This window comes from Motacilla alba, chromosome 24 (assembly GCF_015832195.1).
Source record: "Motacilla alba alba isolate MOTALB_02 chromosome 24, Motacilla_alba_V1.0_pri, whole genome shotgun sequence".
NCBI lineage: Eukaryota > Metazoa > Chordata > Aves > Passeriformes > Motacillidae > Motacilla > Motacilla alba.
This window is the reverse complement of record NC_052039.1, coordinates 408,840-433,135: the sequence shown is the minus strand read 5'-3', so window position 1 is coordinate 433,135 and position 24,296 is coordinate 408,840. Positions and strand designations below refer to the sequence as shown.

At 44.9% G+C, this 24,296-nt stretch overlaps 1 protein-coding gene and 1 long non-coding RNA gene across 3 annotated transcripts in view; one reads left to right on the top strand and one right to left on the bottom strand.

Annotated features, from left to right (window-relative positions):
- The window catches only part of ARHGAP32 (Rho GTPase activating protein 32), a 238,164-nt gene extending 237,137 nt beyond the window's left edge, over positions 1 to 1,027 (bottom strand). For both annotated transcript variants that reach the window (XM_038161662.1, XM_038161664.1), the window contains exon 1: positions 798 to 1,027. The gene's annotated coding sequence lies outside the window, so the exon portion shown is untranslated. The remainder of the gene's footprint in view (positions 1 to 797) is intronic.
- Positions 1,028 to 1,083: 56 nt separating this feature from the next.
- LOC119711442 overlaps positions 1,084 to 24,296 on the top strand; it is a 39,898-nt gene continuing 16,685 nt past the window's right edge. The window contains exons 1-2 of the long non-coding RNA XR_005259723.1: positions 1,084 to 1,439; positions 13,146 to 13,342. This is a non-coding gene — a long non-coding RNA (uncharacterized LOC119711442). The remainder of the gene's footprint in view (positions 1,440 to 13,145; positions 13,343 to 24,296) is intronic.

Here is a 24,296-nt window from a genome sequence, read left to right as displayed (position 1 = left end):
AAACAATCCAGCAGCCCTCGGTCAGGTCTGGAGCAGCCGTTTGCCATAGGAGACAAATTCCCAAGGGAGAACAAGATGGGACACACGGTTTGCAGAAAAAAACAGCACCACAGGTGGGTACACAAGTGCGAATTTCAAAGGTTCATTTACCTTTTCCCTAAGCTGCCATTGCTCACTCAGTGCCCAGAAGTGTTATGGATCCGTCCCTATAAACCTCACTCCGGCATCCACCGCTCGCCTCCTTCTGCAACTGGGCGGGAAGCTTACCGAGGTAATTTGGATGAATCACCTCCGCGAGCACACGCAGCACCTGTTGTGCGCTGCTCACACCGTGCCTGCTCAGGGCTGTCCCCGGACACGAACCCTGCGTGCCCGCAGCAGCCGCACAAAGGGCAGCAGGACAATGGAGCCGGCACAAAGCCGCGTCCCCGCGCCGAGCCCCACGCGGGGATGGCACGCATGGGCTGAAATGCCCATTATCCCTCCTTGCCAGTGATTGTTCCCCGGCCACAGGAGAATTCGCCCATCTGGGAGACCCCCGGCGACACGGGCGGAGCTCCAGGCGCGGGAAAGGGGAGCTCCGGGACGAACAAAACGCCGCCACGACAAACCCTTTTATTCGGGTTTTTTTTTCCTTTTTCTCTCCCGCCCATGACGGCAGCGGCCGCGGCGCGCGCCCCATCACCCACCCCAGCGCCGCCCTCACGACCTGCAGGGCGCTGTCGCGACACTATCGCGACCGCCGGTGCTATGCCGATCTGTCCCCTCAGCCCTCCCCCTCTGCTGGCCGCGCTCACCTCGCTCCGCCGCCGCGGGACCGCGCCCCGACCGCCGCTCAGCAGCCCGGTCCCGCCGCCCGCAGCGCCATGGCCGCGGCCGCCGCAGGTAAGGAGGAGCCGCCGGGAAGGGGCCGGCAAGGGCCCGGCGAGGGGGATCCGCGTCCGGCACACGCCCCCCGCTCGGGCTCACGGACAGGCGGCGGGGCCCATGCGCGCTGCTGCTGCCGCCGGCTCCGCCCCAACGCTGGGAAGGGCGGGCGTGAGGCGGCGGCGGCGGAGGGAGGGATAGGTGGATGAAGGGAGGGATGACGGGCCCGGAGGATGGCGCGGTGTCGGAGTGGCCGTGAGGGGGACACGGAGGAGAGAGCTCAGGATGTCGGCTCGGGATGGCAGGGCAGCGTGTCTCTTTCTACCACTCCCTGGCAGGAGGCTGTAGCCTGACCTGAGGGTCGGGCTCTGCCCCCAGGGAACAACGACGGGATGAGAGCACAAAGGCTTAACCTGCACCAGAGGAGGTTTAAGTCCGGCATCAGGAGGAATTTCTTCACAGAAAGGGTGATTAGATGTTGGAAGGGGCTGCCCAGGAGGTGGTGGAGTCCCTGTTCCTGGTGCTGTCCAAGAAATGACTGGAAGTGGCACTCAGCTGGGCTGGGTAACAAGGTGAGGATCGGTCACAGGGTGGATTCGATGGTCTCAGAGGTCTTTTCCAACCGAAATGACTCTGGGATTGCGGGACCAAAGCCACCACAGCTGTACTGCCGGTGATGGGGAAGGTGTGGGTCTGGGCACAGGGAAATGTTTTCTCCTCAGTGTGGGAAAGCACTGTCAGATGTTCCTGGTTTGAGGCCCGGAGAAGAGGGGGAGGGTGTGAGAGCTGAGCGGGACTGTGAAGGTTCTGGGGTTATTTGACAGAGTCTCACGATGGCTGAGGCTGGAGGGGACCACAGAGGGTCTTCAAGTCCTAGGTCTTCTCTCCAGCAGGGCCATCCCAGAGTACAGGGCACAGGATTGTGTCCAGAGGGTTCTGGAATATCTCCAGTGAGGGACACTCCACACCCTCTATGACAGTCTGTTCAGTGCTTGATGACTTCACGGGGCAGAAGTTCTTCCTTATAGTCAGCTGGAACTTCCCGTGCATGAGTTCCTGCCTGTTCCTCTTGTCCTGTTGCTGAGTACCATGGAGCAGCGCCTGGTCCCATGTTCTTAGCACTTAGAGGTGTATTTGGGGTTCAGGGATATGTGAGGTGCTGGGGCTGATCCAGAGGCAGGAGAAGGGATGGAAGTGGCAGGGCCTGCAGTGGTTCTATGTGTGCCATAGTGAAGCCAGGGCTGCTCCTGTCACAGGATGGTGGGGTTGGAAGGGACCTCTGGAGATCATCTGGGCCAACCCCTCCACCAAGACAGGATCACCTGGAGCAAGTGACACAGGAACATGTCCGGGATGGGTTTTGAATGTCTGAGTATGCAAAAACTCACCAAAGATGTCCTGAAGTTTGTTTGTGTGTTTTTTACTGTGTCTAAGGCACGCACACCTGAGGGGAGTAGTCCCAGCCTGAAGGGATGTACAAGGTAGCTGCCTGCACCACAACCCTCCCACCTCACTTTGCTAGTGCAAGACCAAGAAAGGTGTTTTATTGTAGTCACATGCAGACATGTTTATCTGTGGACAGGCCACTTGCACACCCTGTTCACAATGCAAAACTTTCCCCTCTAGTTGAGCTTCAACTTTATTAAATCTGTATGGGACAGTGTTGCTTTATCAGTAAAAGTTAATTCACACTTTTTAGTGAGGTTTAAGTATTAACCACAAACTCCTTTCTCCAGGTAAGTGCCTCTGTGAATGCAAGGACCTGCTGTGCTGTAGTAGAGGATCTTTTGGATAGAGCCATTACCTGTGTGTTGTGTTTCAATGGCTAACCCTAAACCACTTCATAATGTGATTTACTGTTTCATTAGCATGGCCAGGAACACAGGACTTGATCTTGCTGTCAGTAAGAGGTGTGGAAACCCCTCCCTGATAATTATGGCATTTGGTGACCGCAGAGCTTACAAGTCTGATTGCTGGTGGTGTTTATTTCTCCAGCAGTGGCACTGCAAGGCAGTTAACCTGGGAGCACTCCTTGCCTTTGGCCAGGGCCCAGGGCCACAGGGTGAGGAACATGGAGTGGGGGTGTGGATCATGGCCTATGGATCATGTGCCTGTGCTTAGCCACATTTACATTGCAAAAGCAAATATGAAATGGCCCAGTTGATACATTTTCAGAAATGTTCTAAATGAAAGGCATAATTGAAACCATTCTGCAAGCTGGATTTGATGCATTCTGGTTTTCATTCCATCTGTGAAACACTGTAAAGGAAGTATATAATCTACATTAGGGCTGTGGTGATACCAGCTACCCAGAATGAATAAATGATACCACTGTTGGTGAATGTATTGGGTGACCAAGAAAGGCAAGCCTAGGCATCCAGAAATTCCAAATTGTGAGTTTTGAAATTAAGGGATTTGAAGAATTTCTAGTTGTTGTGATGAAACTTTTCAGAGCCTATTGTGAATAACTGATGGTAACTGTAAATGTGCAGAGTCTGGAACAATAGCTGTGAGATTTCAGCATATGCTGTGCCAGATGCCAACGAAGAAAATTGGAGTTAAGAGCATTGGTGGGGCTGGGGCTCCACGGGTAAGGAGACGGCAAATCATGAAGATGTTGCACAGTAGTCCCTAAAACGGCAAAGAGCATAATTATGTGGGCTAATAAACAAAAAAGGTTGCAGAAAATATACAAATTACAGTGATGACAAGGCAAAATGATGTGATGTATTGTGCTGTCTACAACTCTGGTCCTGTCAAACCTGACAAGTGAATTAGGATGAGGCAGGGTAGTCCCTGCATGGCTCACTGCTGATAAACCCCAGGGTGCCAGAAGCGATTTGTTGGCTCTGTATTTAGGAGAGAGAAGATTCAGTAATGTGCAAGGAGGTGATCCCTATCTATCCATCCCTGATCATGGTGACTGAAATTCCTGGAGGAAAGATACCAGGAGCATCCCCAAGCAGCTGTGCCTTTCTTGCAGTAATAGATGCCATCATCTCACTTTTGTGGTTTTGCCTCCTCCTGATTTTGACTGGCTGTTGCTGCTTGCAAGGCCTGTTTGTTGCTCTTCCCTAGCAGAGCATTTTTCATTATTCCTCTCTAACTGAAAACAAATGGTGGGCTGCATGTGGGAATGCGGCTTGGGAAAACTGCAGATCAAAGAAAGGTCTTGACTCAGTGCTGAGGATCTTGCATGAATTTCCCTTTAACTGCCTCCCATGAAGCTGTGCCTTGTGATTTGAATCTCACTGCCTTCACTTTTGTGTCTGAACATTTTGCTTAAAAAGATAAATAAATAAGGGGAGAAAGTTTACCTCTCCCCTTCTCAAATGTTCTGTTTCTTGTCAATTCTTCGTGTTGCTAATTTTCTGGAAAACTTTAATGGCTCTTGGGGATGCCAGGAAATGCTTCACCAGCACAGAGCCCTGATATCCAGCTCTGCCAAACAGGAAAGGACTGATCTGAACTGCTTCAGCCCTTGCCAGTTATAGGTTGCTCTTGTGTGTCCACAGGGCCTGTCTGCCCTTTCTATGGATCTGAAGGTCACTTGGTCCTCATCACCTCATCAGCAAGTTAGCCAGGGCATCCAGGAAATAAACTTCCCCAGGCGATGGGAGGAAGAGATATGATCAGGTGGCAGTTCTTCCAGGTCCGGTTTCTTGGTTTCAGCTTTTTAAAACTGGTGCATATCTATTTGTTGGCAAGGGTACAATTTCTTTTAATCATGAGTATTTTTGATCCATAAGGTTTTCTTTTTCTGCTATATGTTTTTTCCTCTGAGGAACAAGATGAGGGAAACTGAAAGGGATTTTGCCTAGCTTGGACTTGTTGGGGTTTTGCAGGTGGCTTTTTTGCCTGGAAATGTCAATGGCAATATGCCTCTGCTGAGAAAAGCCCTAGAGAGCACCTCTGTGCTAGCTGGTACAGAATTTGGTTCTGGTTTCCATCAGCTGGCCTGGCTGTGCTTTGAGATGTTGATGTGAGATAACTGTATCTTTCCTTCCTTTACTTCATGTTTTTCTTCTTCTAAATATTTTTCTTGGAGTGAAATGATAAATATTTAAGAAATCAGTTGCATTTGGAGACTTCTTCTGAGCTTTGTATGTTTGTTCTGAGAAGATGCTGATGCCAAACAGTACTAGACTCTGTTTACAAAATAGACTGGGACCACAAGGAAGACATGTGAAAGATGTGTTTGTGTTCCTGAAAGCTGATTCGCACTTCTGTAGCACCCTTCCTCGCAGTGTTTCAGGGCACAGCACAATCATTAGTCATGGCTCATGCCAGATTTGGGAGATGAGTGAGGCAATTCCTGTCACCCTTCAGAGGATGAATCTTGGGGATATGAATAACCCAGGGAGAAAGGCACGTCCTTTCTGGAACAGGGCTGTGGCAGCTTGTGCTAGGGGTGGTGAATTTGGGCTGGAGCTCCGAGATAATATCTACAGAGACATGAGCTGGTATATCAGAATCCTTACAGTGGTTTTGCCATCAAGAAAAAAGCATGAGCATAAAAATATGACTGCTTTCATTAACTTCAGTTTTGAGCTAATCTTCATTCCTGCTGGAAAAGCAAGTAATTCAGTTAGGATTGGGATATCATGTGTCAAATCTTGCCTCTCTTGAAGCCACCAGGCACATTGCTGTTCACAATTGAAGTCAGACTCTTTCCAAAAAGTAGATATTAATGATAAGACCAAGAGATTTCATCCAAATAACTTCAGTAGCAAATTTGGCATGTTTGAGAGGACTCTGCAGGAGGAGAGATAAAGGCTCTACTCATTTACCAATATTCTAACTCATGTTTTCAGAGAATAAATGTATCTTTTCCTGGCAATGGGTGTATTGACTCTGTCTGGCTCATTACTCAGCTGGTCACTCTGTTGTGACAGGTTGTGCTCCATTCCACAGTGCTTTGTTTTCAGACATCTCAACTCATAATCATCAGATACAGTAGATTCTTCTTCCCTGGCATATTTTATAGCTAGAATATTTGGTTTTAAATATGAGAATCCCCCTGATTCATGCAGGACAAACCCAACAGCATATCTATATTTTTAAAGATGCTTATCCTTTGGAAAGGAAAGGGTGTGGTGTTCACAAAATGAAAGCTATCAGTCTGTGACTGGTTTTTGTACCTCCTACACCCAGGGACTGAGCCATGAGTACTTGTCACTGGTAATGCCACAGCTTGTTGCTGTTGCATGATGTTTTCTAAAAGCAGTGATAAACAGGAAGATAGCTAAACAATGGGCATGTCAGGTGTGATGGTGATGTGTGCCTTGTGCATGGTTAGAAACAGAGTTCAGTAACTCCGAGATTGTGTTCAGGATTAAAAACTCCTGGTGGGGAGGACTACCCGAGGTAAAACGCTGCCAAATTTGAAAGCATCATTGGTACAGACCCATTAGCTGGGCACATTTCTGTACACACACAGAGCTCTGTGAATTCAAGTCACTTCTGTACTCACAAAGATAAGCATTCAGAGTAACTGAGATCAGATTTTTAATGAATCATTCATTTAGATTATTTGGCAAAAAAAATTACCCTCCTCTGAATTGGTTTGGATTAAATAGTCACTGAATACTCAAAATGCTTGCAAACAACAGTCTAAATTTGCAATATTCTGTAGCCTTTATGCCAAGGATTTTTCCACCCTTTAAAAATTATTACTATTCTGTCAGCCCTGTGGAGAACATTGTGTTTGGTCATATGAGGCAATGAGAAAGATTACAAATGTAACTGAATAAATTCATTTTTAAAGCCTTGAACCTAAGTGTTTACAAAATACTCTTAGTGTACACTCAGCTTCTAGGACTGTGCATATGTAAAGTTCAGCGGTGTATAAATACAAGCAGAGCAGAATATTACTTTCTCTTCTAGCCTGTCTCTTTGATGGTCAAATCCACCCAGACGAGTGGCCAGGCTGCCAAATGGAATTCTTCTAGTTATTGGGCTTCTCCTTGCGTGCAAATGTGATGCTGTGTTTGGACGGAGTAAAAGTGTTCTTTTGACTGCTTGCTTTTTAATCCTTCCTTCATAGTCTCATAAATGCTCCTGGAGCTACTCTGCCATGCAGCATCTGTGAAATGAAGTGACTCGATGGGTCAATCACAGGCTGTTGCTCCCAGAGCAAACTTCAGGTGAGCGCATTCCAGCTGGTGAGCTTGGTGCAGAGGGAGGTGGGGATGTGTTACAACTTGTTCACACAGTCTCTCTGGAAGCCACTTGTGCCGAATTTGCTTGGAGGTTGCAGACTTGCGGTTCCATTGGTATAACCTGGGACAGACCCCCCCACTCCCCCGCTGCAGCATGGGTTTGCAGCCCCACTTTTCCAGGCAGTTGCGGGCACTGGCGTGGGCGGAGAGCTGGCGCCGTTTGCTCTGGTAATGAGAGCAGAAATTGAGAAGAGTTAGGGAAGCAGGGCCCTGCAAGGCTTAGCGTTTGTGCACCTCTGTGACTTGCTAAACAAGTGCTCAAAACCTCTGTTTAGTAACTTGATGCTTGGGTATTTTTTTCTGCTGGGAGCTGACGCAGGGTTTGGGAAGTAGGTGTGAATTACGACACACTGGTGCTACACCCGGTGAAGAAAGCACTGAGAAAGAACGTGAATGTAAAGCATCGTGTGATGAGTAAAGATACTGTATGGAGGGAAATCCAGGAAGGCCCTGGAATGCATTTGGAAAAGGATATCCAAGGCACTGTGGGATGGAGATCAGATGTGCAGGGTAAACCAGCCCCTGCCTTGTTTTTACAGAGACTGATTCAGTACTGCTGCTCCACACCATATTTTGTGCAAATTCTGTTGTGTAATAATTTGTATATTTATGACTGTGTGTGGCCAGAGCTGCCTATTCCCATTCTTGTCTCTCCTGGAATTGCCTGGAGTGAGTGAATGTGGCAGACTGGAGCAGACCTGAGGTTTAGCCACACAAGCTGGACGAGTATGCTGTAAGAAGTGCACTGAATCTTGCATTTTTAACCTTAGATTTTCTCTGTCTCTAATACAGAGTGGCTTAACCCCTGATGCAGGAGCTGTAACATCCAGTTGTTGAAATGATGATAATTGTGGTATTTCCTTATAACTGAATGTTGGACAAAGCTTGGCTTTGAGTTGGACTGCTGTAACCCTGAGCAAGTGGGATGAGGTCTAGAGGCTCTTTAGTTTGGAAAAATTGTAAGTTGCAGGATGACTTCGATGGGGGCCTGAAAACATCATGGGAAGGAATCTGAGAGTGAACTGCTGAGATGGGGAGAGCTTAAAACAAAGTGACGGCTGTCAGGGTTGGAACGGGGATGAGATCTGAACTCTGCCTTCCCAGTCACACCCACTGAGTTACATTCCTGCAAGAAGGGCAAGTGAAAGGAGGGGAGGTGAGGGGCTGCACAGAGCAGGTGCCAGAAATGCCCTCTGGTTCCTGCTGGCAGAAGCAGAGCTGCTCTCTGGAGCTGGGACAGACGTATGGCATTTGAAGAGCCTCCAGGAGAGCCTGACAGAGCTGTCAAGTAGGAACATGTCACATATGATGCAGATGTTTGGTGGGGTCTGGCTTATGGAAACTTGTGGATGATTTTTCCCCTCACATGCACTTTAGACATAGCCGGATCCAAGAGAGTTTTTTGGAGGGAGGAAGTAGTGAAATGCATAACAAAGGAAAAAGCTGTTGTGTCAAGAGGGCTCACAAGCAAGCAGGACAGAGCCAGACTTCATTATTTTGCTGTGTCCCACATTTATCTTCCATTTATTCCTTTCCTGAACTGGAACACTTCATCTGATCATCGTGTAAGCCTGATGTGACGAGCTCACCCCTGCACTGTGATGTTTGGGTTGGTTAATCAGCATGGGGAAATCAGTGAAACTTTTGGTGAAATCTTCATCTACCTTAGAACTCAAGTGCTGGGGCAGCTCTTCTGCTGTTCTGTTGTTGTTTCAGGGAACTGATCCCCCATCTAAGGAAAGAGGGGTGATTATTTCTCAAGCCTTTGTTTTGTTTTTTTTTTTCTTGTTAACTAATCTACTGTGAAGTTCAGGGATGGGTAGAACTTCCCAGCAGTCACAGTAAGAAAAGCCACAACTGAACCAAGTTCTTTTATTTGGCTGTGGACTTTCCAAAAGCTCAGGGTGGTTACTTACATCAAATACACAAACTGAGAATTCCTGTCTTTATAGACTTAAAACTAAGAGCAAGATTTTTTTTTCATGCACTCAGATCAGAGCTGGGGGAAGCCCAAGTTGATCCTGACTTCTGACAGCTGTATAATTACAATCAGCAGCAGTTGCTGCCATAAGATACTGGTGCTAAACAGGAATTAGTGTTGCATATTTATCCAGAGGATAAAAATATCTACAAATATCTATAAATATACTCAGTTATTATTAGAAGAGGTATTTAAATCTTCTAGTGCTTGGGCGTCCCAGATATCAACTGATGGAAGGGAAACCTCCTCTTGCAAATGAGTTGCTGGGTAATTTTTCACCACAAGTTTTGCTGCTTCGGGGTAGTTTTCATGGGCAGGGCATTCATTTCAGGTCAACTATTCATCTCATCTTTCACAAAACTTATTTCACAAGTGTAAATATTTATGGCAGCTTGCCAGTGTTGTATGACCTTTGCACAATGACAGAAAAGCTCTGGAAGGCTGGTGATGTTTTAGGGCACATTCTTTAACAAAACTAATTAATCTAGCACTATATCAATTGTTATTTATTTATTTTATTATTTTTTATGGAAAACTACATTTGCTAATCCAAAATACTGGGTGGTGATTTGTTTAAGTAAATAAATGATATTGTAGGAATTTAATAGTCTTACAATGAAATGTAAGAATCTTTTGAAGAGAGTATCGCCTACTCTCAGCCCTCACAGGCTCCCTGTACCTGGCTTTGGGCCTCACAAAAGTTAACACAGAGCTATAAAGCTGAAGCCTTTAGAACAACTCAAAACTTAGTGGTTACCTTCACAAAATTTGTAGCAAAAACATACTAAATTACTTAGCAATGATCTAAAACTTCACCCTGCCTTTTGCTGAGAGTCAATTTGTAATATTGCTGCAGTAAAAACCAGAAATTGCACTTATTTTTAAGGGCAGGCTGGACCTCAACACATAATTCTTTTAGACTTGTATAGACATTATTTCATTATAGACAGTACTGCATAAAAACCTTATCTGTAGATTTAAAAAGGGTCAAGGCTGCAAAGTTTAACCTGAATGAATGGACTAGAAGAGAGTAGATAGAAAGCTCAGGATATGAACACTGAATTTAACAGCTCTGCAGTTTCAGGTTGATATTGAGCTGGAGAGCTTGGCAGATACCAGGACTACAATGCTGGGAAAATTGCTGGTGTTCTGGATATTGGTGTTAGCCACCCTGAAAGTCTGGAATGGGAGAGGGAGAAGTCCTGAGCACCAACCTGGACTAAATTATGAGTTAGGAGAGGTGATAAGAGCCGAGCACAAGAGATGCGGCAAATGCAACAGAAGAGATTACATGTTCCAGCTTTCTGTCCCTACAGGGCACTGCAATTCCAGGGTGGGTAGAGTTCCCCTGGAGAAGACTTCTGCAGGAATTGAGCTGGAACCAGCAGACAGGGTGTTCCAGACCTGGGTGCAGCCAACAGAGGCTCCTTTGTCCCTTGGGCACTGGTCAAGAATCCCAGATGAGAGGAGGGAACATCACAGAGAGCCAGAGAGCTTCTGGGGCCAGAAGGGACAAGCTGGGGAAAAAAACCACTGGAAGGAAGGGAAAATTGAGGGTGGCTTTAGGCAATGGGTAGGACAGAGGAAGTATGAGAAATAAGCAGGGAATTTTCCTAAAAGGTTCCTTGGCTGATTGGTTGAACTTATACTGGAGAGAAACTGGCCTTAGGTCAAGTCTGCAGTGCTTTTATGTGATTGCTCTCCCTCGGAGCATCCCGGAATGACAGCTGGGCCAAGCACTTCGGCCTGTGGGCAGCAAACAAGAAAGGCATAAGAAATGTCCCTTCCAAGGACAGTTCCCAAATATGTCCTTTACTTGCCCGTTCAGAAGTTGTGAGTCTTTTTTCCCCCCTTGGCTCCTCTCTTAGGAGATGAATAGGAAGTGCACCCACCTCCCTGTATCTGCAATTTTGTTTAAAAATGCTGTATCATCAGTTGTGGAACATTTTTGGAGCTCATTTATGATCTGGAAACTCTCTGTCTGTCCTTGGAGCAGAGCCATATGCTACCAGCCCCTTGAAAATACATGTTGAATAAATATGTAGGTCAGAAAACAGAAAGCACATCCCAATGTATTTAGGAGATGGGAGTTTTGTTGCCTAGTGCTCTATCACTGGGGCTGCTGATCAGTTTTTGAAAGTAATATGGTAATAGGTTTGTTCTTAGCTCAGAGATTAAGGAATGTCACCCTTTGATTCCCAAAGGGGAGGTACAGGTTATATAGGGATAGAACTCAGGGTAATGGCCTTAAGATGGAGGAAGACAGGGTTAGATAAGGAATTAAGAAGAAATTCTTCCCTATGAGGGTACTGAGGTCCTGGCATAGGGTGCCCAGAGAATCTGTGGCTGCTCCATCCCTGAAAGAGTCCAAGGCCAGGTTGGACAGAGCTTGGAGCACCCTGGGGTAGTAGGAGGTGTCCCTGTCTGTGGCAGGGAGTGGAATGAAATAGGCTTTAAGGTCCTTTCCCATCCAAACCATTCTGGGATTCTATGATTTACTGGCATTAATAAATAAAAATACCTACCAGGAGATAAGGATGAGGAGTGCCCTGAGAGAAGATTTGCTAACAAGCAGCAAAGTCTTCAGAATCTCTCCCTGTTCTATAAATTGGCCAAACATATACCAAAGAGCTTCTCCACAGTTATATCAAACCAAAAATAAGCCTGAAATTCTACTGGCAATTGTTGCCCCCAAGCCTTCATTATGGCCCTATTTTCTTTCTCATCTTCCAGCCCTGAAGGAATTGGCCAGGGAAGTCCTCCTGGCTGGCTGGTTTGTGCTGATTGTCTTCCCCATTTGTGCTCTCTGTATCAGCCTCACACAACACTGAGTGAAATTAAAAACGTCTGGGGCTGACTGAATCATTCCTCATTAGATCAGTGGGCAGTGGATTTAGGAGCTAGATTTGCAATGAACACTTACTAGATTGTGTGTCTTCTGGGGATAGCTAATTTTTTTAATCATCAGATTCCATGACTTAGCAGCATAATTAGCTATTAGACATATATACTCCATTCAAGAGTTGCTTTTAATTTTTTTTTAATCCTGCTTAATCTAGGAGACTTTCTTTTCTCATTTATAGGGGAGTTTTGCACAGTTCTTCTGACAAGTACAAGATAGTCAGTGGGAATGAGACCTGTAATTAATGCATTGAATGTTCAGTGCGAGCAGAAGGCTCTTGGATGAAGAAGCTCTTCTGGCTCTGTCATGTGTCTGACAAGAGGACAAACACTGTTAGTCAGAATGGTGGAGTCTGTGATATGGTGGGGTTTACACCCTGCAAATTCATTTAATGTAAGGTATTGAGGACAGGAGGGAAAATTATGTCTTTTCCTATTCCCCTGAATTTTGAGCAGTCACATGTGCTTGATTCTGCACTTTCTCAACGAGAGATGATTCACTGGCTTTCTAGTAACAAAAATAAATTAAGCCCAGTGTACTGCCCCTTTTTGTAGGTGTGCATGTGTTGAGGGGGTGATGTGTTAAAATGGAGCCCAGCTGTGAGAGCCTGAACTGTGGGAGGTCCAGATTCAGCTGGGGGGTGCCAGAGACAAATTGTATGAATGTGGTCACGTATCCTCACTGTGCTTTGGCTTGGCATCCATGAAAAGAACTTCATCGATTCTGTAGTAATATGAGAGCCCCTTGGATGCTGTAGTATTAGGGTGTCTTGTTGGTTTGTCACAAAATATTAAGGGTGGTGGAAGCCTGGAGTGGGGATGGTTGTCCCTTTCAATTCAGTTCTTCTTTTATGTAATGCAACTTGGTTTATTGCTCAGGAAATATTCTTGTTTCTTAGCTCTCTGGCTACAATGGTACCTGCCATTTCTTGCAATTTACTTCGGAGGCAGTTTTCCAAGTGCCTCGTGTTCTTGGACCAGATACAATCCCCTTTGATTCCTGTTGTCCTTTTGTCTTTGCTCACTTGGCTCTAAAGAATTTGTTCCCTGAACATGGGCCCACGTTCTCCACTCTCCCATGCTGCAGCAAACCAAACACTGTTTCTGAAGCAATTAGTTAGGAAGCATTGACACACACAAGGGGAATTAGGACTCTTGACTATTTTTTTTTCCAGGTTTTGTCAAGGATTCTGTACTGCTTTTCCCAAATCATCCAGTATTAGTTCCAGGACTGAGTGACTACACTTTGAGTGGTGGAATTTCCAGTTACCTGATCATCCTTCACTGCCTTGTAGTCACAGCACAAGCCACAACACCAGTGGAGCTGCCTGGGTCCTGATGAACTCAGCTGGATGGATATCCCAGAAGACAGGTATGTCCAGATAGCCATGTTCTCAGGGCAGATAGAAACCTCACTTGGTCACAAGACACTCCAAACATGGAGTGAAGACTGGGGCATTACTGGTACAGAAGGCTGCAGAGTCTGCAGCAGGGCTGACTCTTGAATCCAGAGGTGAGACCTTTGCGAATGGTTTCCTAGTGGAGTTTGCCAGAAAGAAGGAAAGTTACTTTCCTGATGTAAAATCTACTTTTCTATTACCTTTCCTGATCTCCAGGGAAGAGTGGAACTGGCAAGAAATGGAAAATAATTAATGTCTGAACAAAAATTACAACCATCCTGATGTCTTTGGTGTTATTTTGTCTTTATTCAGACTGAGTCCCTCTCCTATTTTATTGCTATATTCTGTGTCAAAAAGAGACATCCTCACAAATATATTTGGGCTAAAGTGCTGTTTCCACTTGGACTGTCGCACTTTGGTTCTCATTAGCACCTACATGTCCTGGAAGTGGTTTGCGTTCACCCAGCAGCTCTTTCCTTGGCTTTATGGCAGATGTTGCACCACTGTCTATTTTTATCTGAGTGTCATGGTTTGGCACAGGCGTAATGTCAGTGCCCCCATTAAACATATACTCCCTGGTATCTGCTGTGAGATGCGATCAGAAACAGAGCAAAGCAGGCCTCTACTTGTGAACAAAGAGGAAAAAAACTTTATTATCTTAGAACTACAATAAAATGAACACACAGAGCAAAATGGAAACCTTTCAAAACATTTCTCCTCCCCCCACTCAATTTCCCGCAGCATAAAACAAAACCTTAGATCTTTACCCAGTCCATCACCCTTCAAATAATCAACTCTTAGTCCATCTCCACCCTTCCGACAATCACCTCTCATTTCATCAAGGAGAGAGGAGTCCCTCTTGCGCCACAGGCTTCCCCTGGAAACACAGCCGAGTCCAGTTGTGTTTCCACGTCACTCAGCAACCACCTTCGTGACTTGTTCCTTCCATGTTCAGTGCTCTCACCACTGCACATGGACCAGAGCTGCTTTTAGGGTTCCCTTTTCAAGGATGCTTCGCCCAGTTCCAGGAGAAAACGACAGTCTCTCACTTTTTTTTGGACACTAGTCCCCCCCAGATTTCACCCCTGGGGCCGAGGGGTCCCAAGAGCACCATCGCCTCTTCACCCGTCGTCTCCGCTCACATCACTCCTTCGGCACCAAGCCATCGCCCCCCCTTAAAATGCAGTCTCTGTATTACAGGAAAAATGGTTCTGTCCATGGCCATGCAAGAAAAGTCCAGCCAAAAGCCACTCCCTCATCTCCTCCCACCTAGAATTCTTCTCAACGTCTCTCAGTCATTCTCCACTTGCCCAACTTGCATCACACTTGCCCGTGTCCTCCTATTTTATCCCTATCTCTCTTCTCCTTCAGCTCCCGGAGGATCAGCATTTGCAAGGTTCCCATCATCCCATAGAAGGGTTAAAATCATAGTCTCTGCTCGTCCAGAACTCCCACGCTGGCCCGGCCGGGCACTCTTCTCGCCGCCCCCCCTTCTCCTCTCTCTCTCTCTCTCTCTCCCTCCTGGGAAAGGGGGGCTGCCTGATGCCTCACAGAGTTCTTCCACCCTTCCATAATCTGTGGGGAACTCACTCGTCTTGCCGGGGCCAGGGGCCTTCACCTCCCATCTCTGCCCAAGGCTCTGGCCTACCTCCCTCCGGCCTCGTGGCTTCCCCTCCCGCGCCCAGCCCGCAGCTGGGCAGGGGAGGTCTGACCTCTCCATCCACTGGAACCAAGAGGGCGTTCCCCTGGGAGTTCTTTGCTTTTACCCCTGTGTTCTCAGAGGCATATCCATATCCTCAGTGGCCAAACCAGGTGCCAGTATTCACATCTGAGCACCTATTGGTTTGACCACCACCTTCCAAAAAACTCAGTTCCTTTCAAACCACAACACTGAGTCTCAGACAAAAAAAAAAAAACAAAAAAAAACCAAAAAAAAACCCCAAAATACCCACAACCAACCACTAACAAAAAGACACACACACACACACAAAGAGAAGTAACTCTCAAGGCCAGGTTGGATGGGGCTTGGAGCAACCTAGTCTAGTGGGAGATATCCCTGCCCATGGCAGGGGGTGGAACTGAGTGAGCTTTACGGTCCTTTCCAACCCAAACCATTCTGGTATCCAGTAGAAGCTAATCTGAAGCTAATCCGCTGAGATAGGGCTGTGAACAGGCTTTGTTCTTCTCTCTTGGATGATGCCAGAATTTTCACATGAGTTGAAGTGCTTCCCTGCTCAGGTCAGGGCCTCTTTAGGTCTGTGCAAAACTACAGCAGATCCCATCCAATAATTATTTACTCTTAAGTTGTATTTCGCCTTAACAACCTGAAAAAAAAAAATTGGCATTTCTGGTCTCTTAATATTGCTGAGAGAGGAGGAAAATTGTTAACCCTGTTTTGTAAATGGCCAAAGCTGCAGAGATTGACTGGAGTGGAGCAGGCACTGTAATCCCTAATTCTAAATTCTCTATTAAAACCCTAATCCCTAGGCTATCCTTCTGCTTCAGGCATTTGGGATGGATGGTGTATAATTTATCTGAAGTGATGCACCTGCCACTGTTTAAAGCCAGTTATTTTCCTTCTGTCCCCGTGTCAAAGTTGCTTCTTTAATTGCCAAATTCATCTTTTGCTGGAGTGATTAAGAATTGTGTCTGCTTGCATTTTGTAGGTCTCTGTCAGAGTCCTGTTCAAACAGTTCAACAAATTCCATGTAGACTCACAGTATCTTGGGACTGGTAAAGGTTGATGCCTGGACTGGTTAAAGGGGAAAAATCTGAGCATGTGGTTTCCATCATTCACTGGCTGGTGAGAATCAAAACCTCTCCTCATTTGCCCAAGCATCCTACATTTTTTTGAATTTTTTTTTTCAGAATATAGATGGAAAGGAACAGTGGGATAAGGGGAAATGTGGAAGTAGGTCAGATACATTGCAGACAAAAAAAAATCATTATGATTAGGAGAGATTAGGGAAGGCAAGAGCAAACAGCATCAAAGGAATCCAATTTATCAAGCCATTTAAACACAACCATTCCTTGCAAAGCAAGTTCTCTATACTGTGCACAGACTTGGAGCAAAATGAGAGGAAGGGTGTCCCGTGCTGTGTGTTTAATTTAATAGCTGGTCTTCTCTACAGCCAGCCATGGAGGACTGAAGAAACCTTATTTAATTGTCATGAGAACAAACACTGCAGAAGAGTTACCCACCTTCCTTGCTTGAGTTCTTTTAGATTTTTTCATTTTTTAAGCTGTAATTCCCAGTTAGGTGTGTAGGTGAAGGATGCAGCCAGGGTAATGGCAGTGCTTGCTGACAGCTCTCAGTCGCTGCTGCAGCATCATGTGCTTTATATGAGGAGATTCTTGCCTCGAAGGTTGCATATACAAGGCGATTTGTAAGGGTGAAGTTATTTCATCTGAGGGAATTAGAAAATTGACAATAACAAGTAGATTCTGTTGCTTAATTTTTCAGCAGCTAGGAGCCTGGGAGATGTGACCAACATGCTGTGATTTGGTCTCCTTTTCTCCCTTTTTTTATCTAGTTTTGATGAGCTTATCTGTCCCATGTACCATAACAGCAAGGAAATGGATTTTGATTTGGAAGGGATTTGCTTGCCTCATTTGTATTAAGGCAGAAATGAATACTGAAAGCCTTAGCTCTGTAAAACAGAGCATTCTCCTCCTCCAGCATGATGGGTTTTTTATGTACCAAACAGGCCTTGATGTCAAACATGGGCAGTACCTCTTAATTTGCAAGAGACCCACAGCCTTTTGTAAGACAGGCTCTTTGTGGTAGGAATTCTGCTGGAACCTGGGAATCTGGGCCTGTTTCTGCACAGCACGAGTTTTGTTGATGTAGAATAACTACATTTTCTTTGATTTTACCAAGCTGGAGTGCTCCTTGCAGGTTTTTAACACTGGCTTGGGTCCTCTAGACAAAAACCACAACCTCAGAGCTCTGTCATGTCAAATGTTTCTTAGCAGGAGCAAGCAGTCTGAGAAATTTAAACAAGATGTGGACTTCTCTTAATAGTGGGTTAAATACTGGCTGAACATCTTCCCAAATATCTGACCGCTGCTGCCAGGGGCTGTGGGCTGGTGTGCAGCCTGAACCAAATCCTGCAGAACTGCTGACTTTAGCCTAAGCATGGAGGAGGTCTGGCATCTTAGAAGCTCTTAATTAACAGCGCCTTTTATGCCACGCATTAATTTCCTGTTCAGGAGGAATTGGGGTATGAAACAAGCTGAAAGTTCCAAGGGGTGGTTGCCTCTACAGCTGAAGTTACAGCTGGGGCATCCTTAGCCTTCTGAGATGAGAAGTAAATTCTTTCCTGGGGCTTTTGCAGCAATTTGGGGCAATACAAGCCCAGACTTTGGTTAACTTTTATTGCCGACTGGCTGCCACATTGTCACTCTGACAGTGTTGCCTTTCAAGTCCAAGCACTGCCAGAACTCTGCTCTTTGTGTAGCAGAAGACTGACGTTTGATGGAAATAACCTGATTCTCCTTTGTTTAGGCAATAAAGTGAGTGTGTAGGGAAAATCTCACCGCAGTCCTCTTTTGGATCTCTTCCAAAGTTTGGCATAAATGTTGAAGCAGGATATTTCTCTTTTCATCATGATGAAACTACAGATCTTGATGGTTTTATGCATGTTGAAGGCTTCCTTCGAGTCTTGCTGCCATAGCTTTGACTGGTTTAAGTTGGTCTGGAGTTTCTGCCGTCAGTAAAATGCTGGTAAATTACACCTGGCAAGATTTTAGTCCCTTACTGCTGTGTGATTTTTGCCTGACAATAGCAGGTAACTCAATCTCAGCAGTCTGTGGTCCAGCACCCTGTGAAACCTTGGCTATGACATTGCAAGGTTTAGCATTTTAAGCACTGCTTTGGAGTGCAGTGTTGAGGATTGATCCAGTCTGATGGTCTGTGGGCTTGGAAGGAAAAGGAGAGCAGCAGGGCATGAAGTACTGCTGCTTCTTATAAATCAGCACCCTAGAAACACACGTTAATGATATAGTCAAGAGGAGTAAGGAGAAATTAGGCCTTGCCACAATTGTCTGGATATTTGGACTCTGTTCCTAAATGTGTTACTAACTCCTGTGAAACCCAAAAGTGCTTTCAAACACTGTGTGCTTGAGATTTCCCATTTACAGAAACACTGGCAATGGTGTAAGGCTTAATTAATGATGAAGAATACTGCATTGCTTTGGGAGCTACTGGAAAAAAAAGGGCAAGTCTTGCCATTATTATTAGTATTTTTCCATCTTTCCATCTTTAATCTGTCAGATTACATAAATCTAGGCAGATACCTTAAAGCATTGTGTGCAGAGGAAAGCCCTCTTAAGGAACAAATTCAATTTTCCTTTGTCTTGGACTAAAATATCATAATTGTGTGTGAAGATAGGACAGCTTTTTCTGAAAAGGAGGTAAAAAAAGGGTAGGAAAGAAGCTAGTGCAGCACTAGAAAAAGAAGAGATGGGAGATAGCTTCATCCAAACTGATAGTGAAACATAAATTATTCCCAAACTGGCCTTTTGAAAGTATGCCATAAACATCTAGACATTAAGGGGCTGTGAGACAATGGCTGTTGTTCGCTGCATGCAAATGTAATACCCTGAAGTCTGAGATATTAGCATTTACTGCTCTTCCTTTTTTAGCTTGTAAGTCTCAAAGGTGTTTTAAGCATCAGCTGGACACACAAACTCATTTGCCTTTTTCAGGCAATCGTATCCAACTAATCCATAAACTATGTTTCAGAGGCTGGAAGTCTTGATTTGACTGTTTCTGTGGGCATTGGAGATTAGGGCTCCTGAGGGGATTCTACACGGTACTTTTAACCTAATCTGAACATGATGAACAGAATTATACTGCTGATTAATGGATCTGTAAAAGGGAAGTATTAAACCACGTTGCCCCGTAATATTATGAGTTACCTATATACATTCTCCTTTCCTTAATCCCTCTCCAGGGCCTTGTACAGAACTTTTTAGGCTCTTTCTTGGGCTGCCACCATTTGTTGCATTGCACTACAACAGCTGTGACATATCTGCTGCATTTTGATGAAATTACTGGAACCGGAATCATCAGTGGTGCAATTACTCCTTATACAGATGATTTAATTACAGCAGTGTGATGTTACAGGGTTAATTAATTGTTGCTTATTAAGTGCTTTGAGACTTTTGAATGAGAGATGCTACATATGTGCAAGGGATGATTATTAGTTATTAACAGCAATGCTCCCAGCTATTTGGAGGGTAAAAATAATTTAATTTGATTATGAAATATTAAATTTGCAGTCTAGTCAGATGCATGGCACATTTTAGTTTGCAAGTGAAAAGCCAAGTATATACTTAAGTAGTGATGCACTGTGCCAAATTTGGCTTGTGGGAGTGGTTACCATCAGTTCCCGTTTGAACAGAAAAGAGGTGGAAATGCTGCAGGTTGCAGAAACTAGAGGAGGGGATGGTGTGGGAGAGGTTCCTAAGATTTCAGTAAAATCAGTAGGTAATGGAAGAATTTGTAGGAATATTGAGGTACAGGCTCTAATTTAAGGATTTAGCCACAGCTGTTGAAGAGCATCTACTGCCTTCAGAGCCACCTTCTCCTTTTGAGGCTTTTTCCTAAAAATTTTCTCTACCAGCAGCAGCTGTAGGCTTGCCTGAGCCCATGGACAGTGTATCTGTGTGGAAAATCAGGCTGCCTAAGCTCTGGCATTTATCCTGGCACTTAGGCTGCAGTGCTATGTCTAGAGAGATTTTTCATCAGTTCTCAAAATTTAATAACTCAGTGTGTCAAAATATGAACTGTCCAATTACTGGAATTCCTTTACTCATTTCAGAGAAATCTCTCTTCCCTTTGCTCCTTCTTGCTACACTTATTCTTTCTTATATTGAGGAATAAACTTATTTATTGATGAGAGAGGAGGAAGAGACAGACTTTTGTCCTCATGTTCCTTCCCATGAAGGAGAACAAAGTGCCTTTTAAGGCTTGTTTCCATACCTGGAAGTTCAGCACTTGTCTCCATCCCAGAGATGAGCCCACTGACCGGGGGTGTTTGTGTGAAGGTTCTGCAGTGCCTCAGAGAGGAAGGAAACACAAAATGAATTCTGTGAAATCTGTGCCAAGCAAAAATGGCTGACATCATTAAAATTAAAGTCTGTCTCTAGGTAATTATCATGTACATGGATAAGTAGCAGCTCTTCAGGGCGCTGATCCATCACACAGGGGAGAATTGGGCAAGGTGTGAATACAGGAGCCTTAAAGCATCCCCTGAGCTGGGGAATCTGGGCAGTGGGGCTGGCAAGGGTATGAAATATGGAGGGTTAGTGCCCACAGCTCCTACTGAATTGCACTGGAGGGGCTGCTCAAACATGGATCTAGGTAGGAGAGAACCAAAGGAGTTGCCAGAGGGTGGAATGGACCCCTGCAGCACGTTTCTAAGCTCTTGAACTGTCTAAACCAACCTCTAGATAGAGCTGGAGCCCTACAATGGAGTGTCTCCAACTCCTGCACGCCTTAGGTGTTTAGTTTGTCATTTTCAGTCTTTTCCCAAATCCCTGTCACAAGAACAGTGTTTGTCTTGCCAGCAAGATGCAGAGCTGCCACTTTCCTGCTCAGGTATTTGGTGCAGCACATCTGAGCACCATGAGTCACCCTGCATGGATGGGCTGTGAGCTGCATGCTTAATGCTTCCTAAGTTCCTGCAAGCCTTAGTCCTGCTCTGCTGGTGCTGTAGGAATGAGCTTCAATACCCAATGGATATGTTCAGCAGTCCTGGATGCAGAACTGCCTGATCAGAGCTGCTGCAGAATACTCAGAAACCCAGAAAAGTGTGTGTGGTCTTCAGTTCTGCTTGGATAAAATCTCCTGGAAGGAAACACAACAGCAACAACAACAAACAATTCCCATGTATCTGAGAGCCCTAGATGAAAGCACAGCTTTGGGGGATTTATTTGGGGTTTTTTGGTTGGGTTTTTTTTTGGTTTTTCATCACTGTGCTGTGCAGTGTCCAATTTAGGACTGAATTGTGTCATCTAAGCGAGACAATTTTTAAGAAGTGTGCAAGACTGTCTAAAAGGTTCCTCCCAATGAACTGGCATTATCCTCTAGGAAGTTTTCACCAGTTTTAATGGACCTAGACCTCTTCCCGTTCTCAATGAGCAAATATCTGGGTCTGTTTTCCAGCTTCAGGGAGCTTAATTTTGTATGAACTGGCTTTATTATTTTGGTTTTATGTATTATTTTATTTATTTTATGAAATGGCTTTACTTCCAGGGAGTGGAGATGTCTGTGAGTGTAAATCACTTTCCACTTGTATGAACTAGCTGTGTATATGTGTATGATACATAAGGAGGATTCAGCAAGTCTGATCAGAGGAACTTCCTAGGGTAAAGCCTTTTGCGGTTTTTCTGTACAACAGCTGTTTCTGCTGGGCTATGATTAGGATTTGAGATACTCCTGCAATGCTGATGATCATAATAAAAATACCCCACACATCATTAAGTGAATCAAGGAAAAATCCACCAAAGTTACAATTGAATCTTTATCTATTCTGATGGTGCAGGTAGGGATTTCGAGCTTCAAAAGCAGGAGTGGGGAGGAAGGGCAATTAGGGCAAATTCCATTGAATTTCTGCTTATCTTGGGCTGTTCTGTAGTATGAGATATTGCAAATGCTGTAGCAAGTAGAGATGTGCATTTGTCTCACTTACTGCAACAGCCCAAAAATGCAAATGCTTTCTATGCTGCAATTGTTTTGACTCTGGAGAATTGTTCTTTTCCCTGTGTTCTGCCTCTTTTGGACTCTGATTGCCTGTCAGCTAAGGAATGCTTCTAGACAGAGACAAAGGGGAATGGCTTGGTGCCCATCTTTGTGGCTGAAAGACTATTTTATTAAATCTTTCTGGACAGTGCATTCCAATTTCTGTTGCTCCAGGGCTCTGGAATCCGAGCCACTCAGGGAAAAAGGCCTCCTTCTCCTCGAGGTGCCAGGAGTGATCTGAGGGGAAATGAGAGTGGTGGCCAAGGCTTGTGTCCCAGGATTCAGCCATCGATTTCCCCACTGTGGGGGTGTTCAGAGACACAGAAATCCCTGTGGGGAGATGCTGGGTGGGTCATGTGAGTCACCAGAGAAACACAGCCTCAAAAGACAAGGCGGAAAAGCAAATTGGTTTTCTACGGATGAGTTACTACAGTGACTTACTAAAGATGATCTATAAAATTTGCAGGATCTGGTTTACTATTTTATTCATGAAAGCATTCTTTTAATATTCAGCTCTTGCTCATGGCGGGGGGGGGGAGGGAATGGGGAAAGCATCTGCAGCATTATTAGCAGTCTTAGAGTGAAAGGGATCCTTTAGCAAGGTGTTGTGGAAGTCTCCCTCCTGCTTGAGCCAGCCCCTCCACCCCAATCTCTTTATTCCCCTGCTTAGTCAGCAGGTTCTAAAACAGATGAAAGCACACAGCCCTAAAAATGCTGACTTCTCAAAGTACTGCACCCTGTCAGTCAGGCACCCAGGAACAGAAGTACTACCAACACATTCCTCATAGTAGACTTTAATCTCCTTCTAAAGCCAAATATGTAAAATGGAAAATAATTTACAAACAGTGATGCTAAAATTAAACGCTTAGAATAAATAATTCCTTATTCAACCGGAAATGGTTGGCATACAGAAGAAAGAGGAAAAAAGCAAAACCAGTCTAGTTTTCCCTTTTCTGACTATATTACTTTTTTAAAGCTTGGATAAATCAGCCTGGTGTATTAACCTTCCAGAGTGGTGGATGGAGTGCAACCTGCAACCTGGTTTTTGTGTCTCACTCCACTTGAGAGCCTTTGCTCACAGGTCACATCTCTCACAGTTTAGTATTCCTGGGCAGAACAAATTGTCAGCCCTTTACAGCTGGAATGGGAATAGGTCTTGAGGAATGGCTTCTGGTACTGTTTCTCCAGGAGTCCCACTGGCATTCCCAGTGATAATACCATACTACTTCTACTATTTTCCATTCCATGACCTGCTCCAGTCCCCCTGGCCTGGGCTTAGGGCAGTCTGGCAGCTCAGTGGTGGAGAAGAGAGGAGATCTAAGGCTGCACATCCTGAACTGAATTCCTAGGTGTGCTTGGAATCTGTATTTGTACGTGGGACACTCAGCTTTCTGGATTTATTCCACATGAATTAGGATTTGGTACTTCCAGCTACAGAGAGAAGTAAAAGAACCTGGTTATCATTGATTTAATGTCCAAACTTTTTCTGCCTTTTAGAAAGGCTCTTTCTGTGTAACTGAGCTCCTCGTTTCCCAGAGTAATTTAATTTTAATTGAAGACTCAATTGTACAGTTATACAGGTACAACTGAGTACAGGTAATACAGTATTATTCAATGAAAAGGAGCTTTTCAAAGCAGAACCAAACAATATTGTGGAGTTTTTCTATTTTATTTGCTTTTGTTTTGCCAGTTGTCTGCAACACCAGGTTTTGCCTTTCCTGCTGCTGCCCTTCACCCAGTGGGCCAGGGTTATCTATGAACCACTTATCGATGAGTCAAGAATGCTATCTTATTTCTCTGCCTTCAGTGGGAGCTTGTCTTTGATGCATCCTAGCTGAATAGGAAAAAATAATGCATATTTACTGCAGCCCAAGCCAGAAAAGGAGCCCAGTAAAAACCCAAACAACAAACCCCTTCTTTGAAATTCACTGATGTTTCTTACCTTCACAACTGTTTGAAGGACCAAAGCTTTTAAAATCTTGTTTAGAGAAGGCACTAATAGCACCTGATTCTTCCAATAATGCTTCTTTAAACTGTTTTCCTGTTTTCAATATAAAATCTTGGGGTCCTGTACAAAGCAAGGTCAGTATTCTTCCCTGTTTCAGAACTGAGGAAACTGAGACACAGGCTGAGTGGATGACTAATGCAAGATCACACAGACAGCTACAAGATGTTCT